The sequence below is a fragment of the Dermacentor andersoni genome, chromosome 10 (assembly GCF_023375885.2).
Source record: "Dermacentor andersoni chromosome 10, qqDerAnde1_hic_scaffold, whole genome shotgun sequence".
Classification (NCBI taxonomy): Eukaryota; Metazoa; Arthropoda; class Arachnida; order Ixodida; family Ixodidae; genus Dermacentor; species Dermacentor andersoni.
In genome coordinates, this window is record NC_092823.1 from 74368929 (window position 1) to 74382284 (window position 13356).

Consider the following 13356-nt stretch of genomic DNA (forward strand, 5'->3'; position numbering starts at 1 on the left):
CGCATTTTACTATTTGCAGTACCGCTGCGCAAGGCGATGAAGTGAAAAACCACGGGGATTCCCGCCGACAGATGCCTGTCTGTATGCACTTTTACGCTGTTCCCCACCCCGTGTGAACAAGGCGTTAACGCCGCGCAAATGACGGGCAAAGGAATCACCCTCTTTACTGGTTTGGAGTAACTATATAGGCGTGATTAGGAGCGACCTTGACGCTTCGCGCTTGCTATGCCCAGGAAATATGATCTTGAGATTGCCAAATATAAATATCTAAAGAATCGCAACGAGTTATACTAGCCGCCGTGATTGCTCAGTGGCTATGGTGTTGGGCTGCTGAGCACGAGGTCGCGGAATCCAATCCCGGCCGCGGCAGCCGCATTTCGATGGGGGCGAAATGCGAAAATAGACGTGCACTTAGATTTAGGTGCACTTTAAAGAACCCCAGGTGGCCGAATTTCCGGAGTCTTTCACTGCGGCGTGCCTCATAATCAGAAAGTGATTTTGGCACGTTAAACACCATAATTTGTTTCCTAACGAGTTACACTGAGGGAACTCGCAAGTAAAATTCAACCCCCACCATTTCTTTAAAAAACACCTAATGCACGGTGGGTCAAATCACCTCTAGTACCCAATAATGAAGGCTGCAAGAAAATGAGGTAGTCGTGTACTTGACTATAGGTGACTTTTACTCGGCCTTTTAGTTTTGGTGTAAAAATGCTGTCAACCTTTGCCGTAAAAATTTCACTCAAGACTGGCGCTACGCTTGTTACTACGGACCTCCGTAATCTCTCTTCGTAGATTAATCCCGCCCCACGACACGAAGGTGGAATTGAGGTATAGCTGCATCGGTTTCATAACGCTTCTAGGATTGATACCAAATTGGTTAATAAATATGCCTTCTCGGTTATACCTAGTGATGCAGTCTTTAACCTACTGTAACAAATTATTCGGGGGAATACAATAATAGAGGTCAGCCTCATCTATACACTGAACATCCGCCTTCCTACCAAATTATTCAGATTTGTCACAACTTGTTCTGAATTGTGTACGCGGTAGGAATTTTCTACTATGGGACTAGAAAGTGATTTCTGTAGGAAACCAGGTAGGATATTTTGCCAATTCAGCGCCTCCGGATGAATGGCCCGCAGTGGCAGTTCGTGCTTATGGGTCTTGGTTGTGAAAAGACGTCCATTCTTGGCGTTGCGCTCTTTGCTCGCGCTGCGTGCCCGACCAGGCAAATTGAGTGCCTTAAGCGATCTTGCACATAGCATTCTTTTTCGTTTTGAACAATAAAGTGCTTCCTAAGCTATTTTTTTTACAGCTTACGATGCTTTAAGTAAAAAAACAAGAAAATTCTCATTCTGTAAGTTAAGAACATCACCGCCTTTATCCACCCGATCTACACGTAGATTGTTTTAGGTAAGAAAACGAAGAGGGGCTTTAGACTACTTGGAGACCTGGACCTTTTCGCGCATACCACCGTATTCTGAGGTACATCCATACTGTCGTTTTCAGGCTCACGCAAAGACACAGTCATTGTTAGGACTACCTTTTTCGGCACCACGTAGGGTAGGCTCCACGCTGAACCTGGACCCGAAGCGCAGCGTTCCTTCTGTGTGTGCAGCGTCGCGAAATGGTTGTCGATATTACTGTACATGACAACAGTATTCTCACTTCTTTTTGTCGCCACTCACTGAAAGTGAGTATGCGATATAATAAACACATGAATTGATTATGAAGCGATGTTTTGCTTGCCTACTTCCATCAATTTGGTGCGGCTACCGGGCTGCTGGTTGCTGTTGCATGGATCGCCACTTCAGTGGATATAATTGTGCATATTCGAACAAAGGTTGTACAGACACCCGATGAAAGTACCGGGCTGATATAACTCTTGTCCATGGACGCGCACCTACGTTTGGCGTAACAAAAAACAAGATTACTTGTTATACAAAACCTGAACATATCATATCGCCTAACGGGTAGCTCTAAAGCACATAGCTCGGCTGATGAATTTAATTATATTATTGAATTCTATTATAAAGTTTAGTTTCCTTGATTTAGCTACTTCGAATGGGTCACAAGGTGCGCGCCCGTTTCTGGCCAGCCGTCAATAAAACGTATGCCTCTCAGCCGCATAAGAGCCACAGAATCTCGAGCTACAGACGTGCTGCTCAATACATGTTGAACATTTCTTGCGTACACCTGGTCATAGCCATTCTTCCTTTGACAAGCATTATACATCACCAGCCGCGGTAGCTTAGTGGTGTGGCGGTGCACTGGTTAACTAAAGGTCGCCGGTTCGATCACGACCGCGGCGGAGGCGTTGCGACTGGGGCAGTATGTAAAAAGCACTCGCGTACTCAGTGTAATACTTAGAGACGCACGTTCGAGAACCCGGAAAGGTCGAAATCATTCAGTATTCCCTCACTACGGCATGCTTGGTGTTTGATTTCGTAGTTCTTGATCTGGTGTTCATATTTCCGCATAGGTTGTGAACGACGCCGCGCATCAACGTAACATTCTATAAGCGTATATATTGTTATCATTGTGGGGGATAAACATTAGCCTTCTATGAGATTACGCGTTGCACAGGATAAAAGTACGGAACCTTTTACGCATCGTCGTTAGTTTCAACTGGCCATTTTACTAAATATTTGCTTTACGCAGGCTTCGTAATTTGCGCTGTATCTACAAATCCTTTTATTCATATTGTTCTTGGTTCTCGATCGCATTTGTTGGTCTCATTTTCACCCCTGCTCGAGTACTCATCACCCCCTTTTCATCTTAAACAGTGCAAGAAATAAGTTACCTAGCAGTGTTACCTTGTAAAAAATGACCACGTGTTATCTTCGATGTTCAGTTCATCCTTCTTTGGCAACGCCAAATAAGCTAACGGGCAAAGGCACACCTGTATTCCTCTAACTTGGCATAACACTTAAAATGCCCGCGACTTGCAGATAAGTATACGCTTTAATATTAAGAGACGTGCTATTGTATCATACGTGCCAGGTGTGAGGTAAGTCCTGGAAAATATATCTCCCTTGGCGCTAGTGCGAAATGCACTTCCTCAACCTCAATTGTGATAATTTCATCAAGTAGTACATCTTATACGTGGCTCTGAAGTATACCATGAATATACGAGTAGGAATTTTGGAAAACCATTGTAAGCCGTTAACAAACTAAGGCAACACACAAATTGATAGACCAAATTTATCCACACTTTAAGGTGTAACGGATGCAGTTGAGAGCACCGAAGCAGATGTTACGGGCTTCTAAACTTCGTGCTTCTATTTTGTTTCCTTACCAATTTTTGGTAACTTCTCTGAAAAATCGAATGCCTAAATCAAGATGTCGGCTTCTACAGTCACTAAAATTGACAGTGTGCCTCAAATGCAACAAATTTTATTAAAATGAGTTAATAGCTTATTCAGAAAAGCATTTCTGCGTTTTACATGTATTTAAATAGGCGGCATCTTAGTTGGCTCTGATCAAAGCTTCCTTTTAACGCTGCGTAATGACGATGGTATGATCACGATCGATTGGCCTCTACAGAATGAAGATGATGACGTGACGATGGTGCCATGATTATTACGAAACTCGACGAGAGAATAAACACGCTGAAACGATGGCACAACATGCTCACGAAGTAATCATCCAAATGGAATAGAGGCGGTGAAATGACAACGACTGAAGAACAACGACGGCGTGTTTCTATTTGAGCTTAAGGCCAAGCTTATGCGTGCATTACCTGCCGCGCCGGACTCCTCGGCTAGCACCATACTGAATTATTTATTCATATGGTGTCGTGAATCGCCGCCGCGTTTCAGCGGCGGCGATTTGCGCTACGCCCAATAGAGGGCAATCGTCCAATAAGGCAGCGTTGGTATATATAGCCACAAATATATATTTGTTAATATATCAATCGATCCAGCAGCACCCGCTAGCCAGCAGACACGCGAAGTCCGGGAAAGTTGGAAATAAAAGCTTCGTTTTAATAAAGTGGCCAAATACATCTCCAAGGGACAAGCCACCTCTTCTTTATCTGCCTCTGCATCGGGCTGTAATCCCTCTCCTACACATTAGAACTCCCTGCCCGCCGGTTCGGCGCCATCTATAAGAGCAGCCTGCGAGGCTCCAATGAAATTTTACCCGGTGTGTCATCATCATCATCATCATCAGCCTGGTTATGCCCACTGCAGGGCAAAGGCCTCTCCCATACTTCTCCAACTACCCCGGTCATGTACTAATTGTGGCAATGTTGTCCCTGCAAACTTCTTAATCTCATCCGCCCACCTAACTTTCTGCCGCCCTCTACTACGCTTTCCTTCCCTTGGAATCCATTCCGTAGCTCTTAATGACCATCGGTTATCTTCCCTCCTCATTACTTGTCCTACCCATGCCCATTTCTTTTTCTTGATTTCAACTAAGATATCATTAACTCGCGTTTGTTCCCTCACCCAATCTGCTCTTTTCTTATCCCTTAACGTTACACCTATCATTCTTCTTTCCATAGCTCGTTGCGTCGTCCTTAATTTAAGTAGAACCCTTTTCGTAAACCTCCAGGTTTCTGCCCCGTACGTCAGTACTGGTAAGACACAGCTGTTATAAACTTTTCTCTTGAGGGATAATGGCAACCTGCTGTTCATGATCTGAGAATGCCTGCCAAACGCACCCCAGCCCATTCATATTCTTTTGATTATTTCAGTCTCATGATCCGGATCCGCAGTCACTACCTGTCCTAAGGAGATGTATTCCCTTACCACTTCCAGTGCCTCACTACCTATTGTAAACTGCTGTTCCCTTCCGAGACTGTTCAACATTACTTTAGTTTTCTGCAGATTAATTTTTAGACCCACCCTTCGGCTTTGCCTCTCCAGGTCAGTGAGCATGCATTGCAGTTGGTCCCCTGAGTTACTAAGCAAGGCAATATCATCAGCGAATCGCAAGTTAATAAGGTATTCTCCATTAACTCTTATCCCCAATTCTTTCCAATCCAGGTCTCTGAATACCTCCTGTAAACACGCTGTGAATAGCATCGGAGAGATCGTATCTCCCTGCCTGACGCCTTTCTTTATTGGGATTTTGTTGCTTTCTTTATGAAGGAGTACGGTGGCTGCGGAGCCGCTATAGATATATTTCAGTATTTTTGCATACGGCTCGACTACACCCTGATTCCGCAATGCCTCCATGACTGCTGAGGTTTCGGCTGAATCAAACGCTTTCTCGTAATCAATGAAAGCTATATATAAAGGTTGGTTATATTCCGCACATTTTTCTATCACCTGATTGATAGTGTGAATATAGTCTATTGTTGAGTAGCCTTTACGGAATCCTGCCTGGTCCTTTGGTTGACGGAAGTCTAAGGTGTTCCTGATTCTATTTGCAATTACCTTAGTAAATACTTTGTAGGCAACGGACCGTAAACTGATCGGTCTATAATTTTTCAAGTCTTTGGCGTCCCCTTTCTTATGGATTAGGATTATATTAGCGTTTTTCCAAGATTCCGGTACGCTCGAAGTCCTGAGGCATTGCGTATACAGGGTGGCCAGTTTCTCTAGAACAATCTGCCCACCATCCTTCAACAAATCTGCTGTTACCTGATCCTCCCCAGCTGCCTTCCCCCTTTGCATAGCTCCCAAGGCTTTCTTTACTTCTTCCGGCGTTACCTGTGGGATTTCGAATTCCTCTAGACTATTCTCTCTTCCATGATCGTCGTGGGTGCCACTGGTACTGTATAAATCTCTATAGAACTCCTCAGCCACTTGAACTATCTCATCCATATTAGTAATGATATTGCCGTCTTTGTCTCTTAACGCATACATCTGATTCTTGCCAATACCTAGTGTTTTCTTCACTGCTTTTAGGCTTCCTCCGTTCCTGAGAGTAAGTTCAATTCTTTCCATGTTATACTTCCTTATGTCAGCTGCCTTACGCTTGTTGATTAACTTCGAAAGTTCTGCCAGTTCTATTCTAGCTGTAGGGTTAGAGGCTTTCATACATTGGTGTTTCTTGATCAGATCTTTCGTCTCCTGCGATAGCTTACTGGTATCCTGTCTAACGGAGTTACCACCGACTTCTATTGCACACTGCTTAATGATGCCCACAAGATTGTCGTTCATTGCTTCAACACTAAGGTCCTCTTCCTGAGTCAAAGCGGAATACCTGTTCTGTAGCTTGATCTGGAATTCCTCTATTTTCCCTCTTACCGCTAACTCATTGATCGACTTCTTATGTACCAGTTGCTTCCGTTCCCTCCTCAGGTCTAGGCTAATTTGAGTTCTTACCATCCTATGGTCACTGCAGCGCACCTTGCTGAGCATGTCCACATCTTGTATGATGCCAGGGTTAGCTCAGAGTATGAGGTCTATTTCATTTCTAGTCTCGCCGTTCGGGCTCCTCCACGTCCATTTTCGGCTATCTCGTTTGCGGAAGAAGGTATTCATTATCCGCATAATATTCTGTTCCGCAAACTCTACTAATAACTCTCCCCTGCTATTCCTAGTGCCTATGCCATATTCCCCCACTGCCTTGTCTCCAGCCTGCTTCTTGCCTACCTTTGCATTGAAGTCGCCCATCAGTATACTGTATTTTGTTTTGACTTTACCCATCGCCGATTCCACGTCTTCATAGAAGCTTTCGACTTCCTGGTCATCATGACTGGATGTAGGGGCGTAGAGCTGTAGAACCTTCATTTTGTACCTCTTATTAAGTTTCACACCAAGACCTGCCACCCTCTCGTTAATGCTATAGAGATCCTGTATCTTACCAGCTATGTTCTTATTAATCAGGAATTCTACTCCTAGTTCTCGTCCCTCCGCTAAGCCCCGGTAGCACAGGACGTGCCCGCTTTTTAGCACTGTATATGATTTTTTTCGCCTCCTAGCTTCACTGAGCCCTATTATATCCCATTTACAACCCTCTAATTCCTCCAATAGCACTGCTAGACTCGCCTCACTAGATAACGTTCTAGCGTTAAGCGTTGCCAGATTCATATTCCAATGGCGGCCTGTCCGGAGCCAGGGATTCTTAGCACCCTCTGCAGCGTCGCAGGTCTGACCGCCGCCGTGGTCAGTTGCTTCGCAGCTGCTGGGGACTGAAGGCCGGGGTTTGATTGTTGTGTTCATATAGGAGGTTGTGGCCAAGTACTGCACCAGGGTGGCCAATCCTGCTCTGGTGAGGGAGTGCGTTACCGGTTCTGGTCACCGGGATCAGGCCACCCTGGTGGTCCAGGGTGGCCTGATCCCGGGCCTGTTTGCACACTCCATGCCTGTTTATGCAATTTTATCAACACGCGGATTTTTTTTCTTTAATCCGGTGGAAAATTGCGCGGCACCGGGATTCGAACCACGGACCTCTTGCACGCGAGGCGGGTGTTCTACCTCTACGCCACCGTTGCACCCCGGTGTAAAAATATGCCCGTGCCCGTGCATTTTTACATATTTACATACCCGGTGTTTATGGCACAGTAATAGCCAGGACTGCAGGAAGGAGAACTTGATTTGACAGGGTTCGAGGTCCGCCTCTTAGTGGGTCGTCGGTACCGAGGGAGTACAAAGTGGCGACGAGGAATGTGGTTACTGCGCTCAGCAGAAGCGTTGCGTAAAAGATCACGACGATAGCCTTAGAAACTGTGGTGCATACCCACTCTGGGGACGGGCCAAGAAAGGGACGTCATAAAGTAAGCAAATATGGAGTAACCCTTATTATGTGCCTGAAACTAAAAAAAAAATGGGAGCAAGGAAAATGGTGAAAGCCAGACTGGTATGAGCAGAATCAGATTGAGATATTGGAGTTGGATGGAGATGGGGATATATGGAGATGGAGATGGAGATATTAACCTTGCACTTTCGCAGCTACTGCCGAGAGATATTGCAATTTCAAGCAAATATCAGCATTCAACATATCTTGAAGAGTTGTTATGGCATATTTCATTAATATAGGACCAATATAAGTGCACAAGGTCATTCTCATGGGATAGTGATAAAAATATTTGAAATTTACTAATCCTTTTTTTGCAATATTCCACTAATTATACATGCAGTTTAGATAGATATTCGCATTTTGCATTCTACAGCGAGCTAAATAAGCGACAGTACGGTGTTTATTATCCAAATTTCTATACAGGAAATTGCCTCCAAAGATCACTATATTTTACAGTTGTATAGAACATAACTAAATAAAAGAAAGCTGCCGCGCAAGAACTAGTTGCGCATTTGAAATCTACATGAGATACTAAGAAAGGCAATATTTTTACATCCCTAGCACAATTATCAAAACTTCTTTCTTTAGTGACATCTCCCCTTAAGAGTGGGACGCGATAGCATTACAAGATCCCCAGCTGCTTCTCACGCTGCAGCGAAACTGCCACTTATGTAACCGTAATGTTTACCGGGGAACGCTGGCGGCGAACGCTATGCGCGAAGGCGACCATTCTGGTAGAAACGCGGTCTCTTGCATGAACTGCGAGGCGAGCGCTATCTGGAGGTGTTGCGAGGAACAGCAAGCGCTGCACCGCGGCCTCCGAGATTTACGCACGCCGGCACGCGTAAATTTAGGATGCCGTGGCCGGTCTATGCATGGTAGAAACGCTGGAAAAGGGCTTTGTGTTTGACTTTCCGCGTAAAAAAATATGTTCTCTCGTATATTCAAATTAAATTTCGACGCTATCATTTCTGCAGGTGGTGTGTAAGTCATGCGTTACAAATTTTCGGACATTCAGTGACTTCAATAATTATTTCAGTAATTCGTTCTGTAACTTTTTCTGCTACACTGAGGCTGTGCGTGATTGGGTATGCGTGGCTGCGTTTGCAGGGTTCGGAATTATTTTTAACAAAACGATGGTCGACGTAGGACGCCGACGCTGGATTTGTTGCGGCATGGAGCCCCTAACGCTGTCGCGTTAATAAGGTAACGCGCATAGGCGCCTACCCTTTCCCAAGCATCGACGACGCATTTTGCAACCTTCAAGGAGTAGAATTATTTTTGTCCTTTGACTTCCGTTCTTGCTAGTGCAGGTGGCAATGGCGGAATTTTTCCTGTTTCTAAATCAATCGGTGCTGTTCGTTACGGGCAGCATACGCAAAATAGGGCTGGTTGAATCACGGCCAAACAAAAAGCTTCCCACACTGTAAATAAGAAAGGAATGTAAAGAGATTTGGCTAAACTGGCCTTACCTACGCAATGGTGCAGGGCTCTACCTGGGATGAGCCAGGGAATTATATCTTATATCGGGTTAAAAAAGTTTCCTTCATTTAGGGCGTAAACCTTTCTTTTTTTGACAACTGCATTCAGGTACACTGGCGGTCAAAAGGTGGTTCCAAGAAAAGCGGCTGTATGTACCGTGGGGAGTTAAATGCTATGCCGCAAGCTGACACCACTCAACGCGTCTTCCTAGACCACAGAGAGGGCGAGGGATTTGGGATGTTTTACACAAAAGTATTAAAAAGCACTTGCCGCTGGATGCATATGGCGCGAAGCTTTTGCAGTACTATGCGAAGATTATGCACCATTTGATGCTGTCATGTTCATTGCTCTGTATAGCATTTGGAAAAAGTGCTTGACAGTTTTTAATGCAGATGCTGACGTTGGACCAATTCGTCTGCAATTCCGAGAACTCATCGCAATATTTCGTGTAGTACATAGCTACATAGATAGCAAGCGCGTGTTCCAGAATAGCTCAACAAAACGTAGCCACTTGAACGCCTAAATGAAAATTAAACTTCTGAATTGGCGAATATTCGTTGCCATGTTTTATTCTTCTTACTTTTAGAAATATGACCGTCTTCTGAGCCAACGCCGGCGATAAAGCTTCAGAAAGCGTCCATGGCGTATAATGGTTTAGACATCAGCCATCGGTGCTAGCATTTCCGCGTTCAAGTCTTGCCATGCGATAATTTTAGTAATTTTTCATTTAATGATTTATTACACAGTTCTTTATTGAAATGGAGCAGTTCAGAGCATCATGAAACCGGTTAAATGCGCAAAATCGATGTTTAGGCAAATCCGTGTAATACCCAACATTCCCATGCTGACTGAACCGTCCCGCTTGCAGTTACCGTAGACACTAGAGCCAGCGTTCCTACAAGTAAATTATCGCATTAAACTCTATGCGGCTACCAGTTGAGGCTCAAGCAGGCACTCCGGGTGTCCCCCTGACAGGTGATAACGTAGTTTCTGTTGAGCACAAATCTGCGGAACATCTCGAAGCATAAACCACGCATTGCAATAAAATATGCTTATTGTATTGTATCACAAAAGCTTAAAATGTATGGCATATTTTGTGAAGCGTACGTAAGGACAGTTACAAAAGGGCGACATGACTCTGATATGGTTAGTATCGCGTCGGTTAGTGAACTTGTTTTGCGAACTATGTGCATGGAAAACTCAAGGACTGAGTGTAGCAAATTTGAGAGGAAATATGCATGTGTAAAAATCACAAGCATGTACCCTAGCTAGCATGTTCAGAATAGTTTCTATTTTATTATTTTTGGCCTCTTTCTACAATACAATGCCACCGAAGGGTGTAAATGCCGCCACCTGGCATCATGTAATTACAATCATCATCATAATAATCATCATCATCATCATCAGCAGCAGCAGCGTATTTTACGTCCACTGCCGGACGAAGGCCTCTCCTTGCGATCTCCAATTACCCATGTCCTGCGCCAACGGATTCCGACAGGCGCCTGCGAATTTCCTCATTTCATCGCCCAATCTAGTCTTCTACCGTCCTCAGCTGCGCTTCCCTTTTTTTTGGCACCCAATCTGCAACCCTAATGGTGCACCAGTTATCGAAGCTACGCATTACATTACCTGCCCAGCTCCATTTTTTTTTGCCGCATTGCCAATTAGAATATTGACTATCCCCATTTGCTCCCTGATCCACACCATGTCTACATGTCTACGATGGTCAAGATGCCATGGGCGCTGTAACGTGGAGCTATTCCAAACTTTTCTATTCCAATTCTGCAATCAGGCCTCCGCGATTGGCCAAAACATTTTTGGACCACCCTCACTTCGCCTGTCTTTCATGCGACGCCACGAAAACCGCCATAGCTCCCCATCTGCTATGACGCGTACACACTGATTATGCACGATTGGACCGAACAAAAGAAAAATAGTTATTTCTGATTCAACGCCTTTTCCCCATTAGCTCTCGGCTATTGGTCGAAAGGTTTCCGGCTGCACCCACTTCACCTGCCTGTCACGCGACGTTACAAAACCGCGAAAACTCACCGCGTCAAAGTGACGTGTACGCGTTAAAGAAGCATTATTATGCCGAACAAAACATAATTTTGTTCTGAATAGCCGCAGGCTGCCCCATTCCGAAACAAATAAAACATGGCTGCCGTCGATCACTCAGGCACTGGCTACTCGCACCTGCTAGAGCGCATGGGTTTATTTGCGTATAATAAAGCGTTCTGTCTGGCCGTGTAAAATTTTCGAGCACTTTCGGCACGTTTACGACCTCGTTCTGGCAACGCTTCTTTGCTGAGGATCCGTTTTAGTGTCATTCTTAAGCTTCCGTCGCATGCCGCTGCGATTTTTGACCAGCCACCGCAAGCTAAGTAAGGGAAAGAGGACCAATCGCAGACGCCGGCATCACCCTCTTCATCCGGTAATCGTTTTTAAATACACTGGCTCGGCCCCATCGAATCCCTCTCCACTTGAGTGTGCTCCTCGCCTCTTGTCAGCCAGTTAGATAAGACAAGCCGCTCAGTGTAAGCAATGTTATTCGTTTTTCATGCAAACAAAAGGAACCTCCTATGATTGAGGAGAGTGTTTGATTGGTCTGTTCAGACAGCCCTGCAGGTCCCCTCCCAATGCTTGCGTCGGCGGTTACGCAAAATTTGACATCAGGCAATTGGAATAAAAACATATTGGAATAGTTTTACGTTATAGGGCCCCATGTAATAAACGACTGTAAATTCCTGCCCCTTCCTTCTTTGCTGGAGAGGGCATGCTACGCTGAACGCGTAAAACTTCCTAGCTGGTTGGCAAAGAGTAAACGGAGCAGTACAAACTCTGAAGGTGGTCACTCAAAACATAGAGACGGCGGCATTTTACCGACGTATCACAAATTTATTCTTTCTTTTTCTTAGTACGTACAATAAGGTGACGGCCGAGTCTGTCTACTTAACGAAGATGCTCTTCAGTTATTGGCACATTTGATCGCTATGACCTTTCAACGCCACACAAAACAGTCTGATGACAGTGAACGGAGGCTCGGGGCACTGGTTCGTGATGTCTTGCTGGTTCACGTTGTATAAGAGCCACGCAGTACTCTGACGAATGCCTTGGTTCCTTACGGCCATCTCGAACTGCGAGCGATGAAGTTTTATTGGTTGTAAGTTCACTCTTCTGGGCGCACTGCGGACGCTCTCGTCGTACGAAATATTGCGATCGCATAGGTTTTCATGTGGAATGCTACCGCAACTTGCGGTGAATAAAGACCAAAATTATACCGGACAGTTCTCCATCAACTAAAATCCACTAAGCCGACTTGGAACAATTAAAAAAATCAAAGAGTAGCTAATGAAAGTTGCTAAATTTTAAATGAAAAAATGTATTACAGGCGAGAGAAAAAGGGCATGCGAGTATTCGAAATTTCAAATATTCCAAATGTTCGAATTGTTGATTCACATTTTATTAAAAATATGACTATTCGAAATTGTCAAATATTACTTAGTTTTCAAATATAGGGACCATAAAAATCGCTTGAGTAGGGAGTCAAGACAGTGATATCGACGCAAGCGAGGAGAATTGATCTGTCGCCAGAGAGATGCCGCTGTTAGGTAGACGCCAGTCTTTTGTTGAACACGCAGGACGAGTAACCTCAGCTCAATAACTTCAAATCGTTAACTTTCTTATCTAGTTCCTCAATTTTGAATCGGCGTCATTGGCGTCGGCGTCCGCAGACGAGGCTTTAGGCGTGCGCCAGTAAGTGCTTCTACTTCTACGCAACCAGCGTTGGAGCAAGTTGTCACATGTCTTGAAGAGGTCTCGTAGGCGCGACACCGACTTAAGTGCCTACTGGTATGATCATGGCGGCCAGACGCAAACGCTGTTCACTTCTCCCACTACCACGCCAAATAATCCTCAGTACAGCCTGAGGATGCTTGATGCAACATGGACGATCCTCTAAGCAACGTTTCCTACGAGATGAGTGCACAGATAGAGACCCAAAGAAATTGAAGTATTTTTACAGCAGAGCTATTATGCGCTAGGTTCTGGCGGTTGGTGAGCGTATGCAAGAAAGATGGCTGCTTCCCCATAGATGAACGAGCTAACTCATAAAGTAAAAGCGTATCGCCAAATATGCGCAAGGTGCGTTTAATCGCGAGAAGTATCAAAACGTAT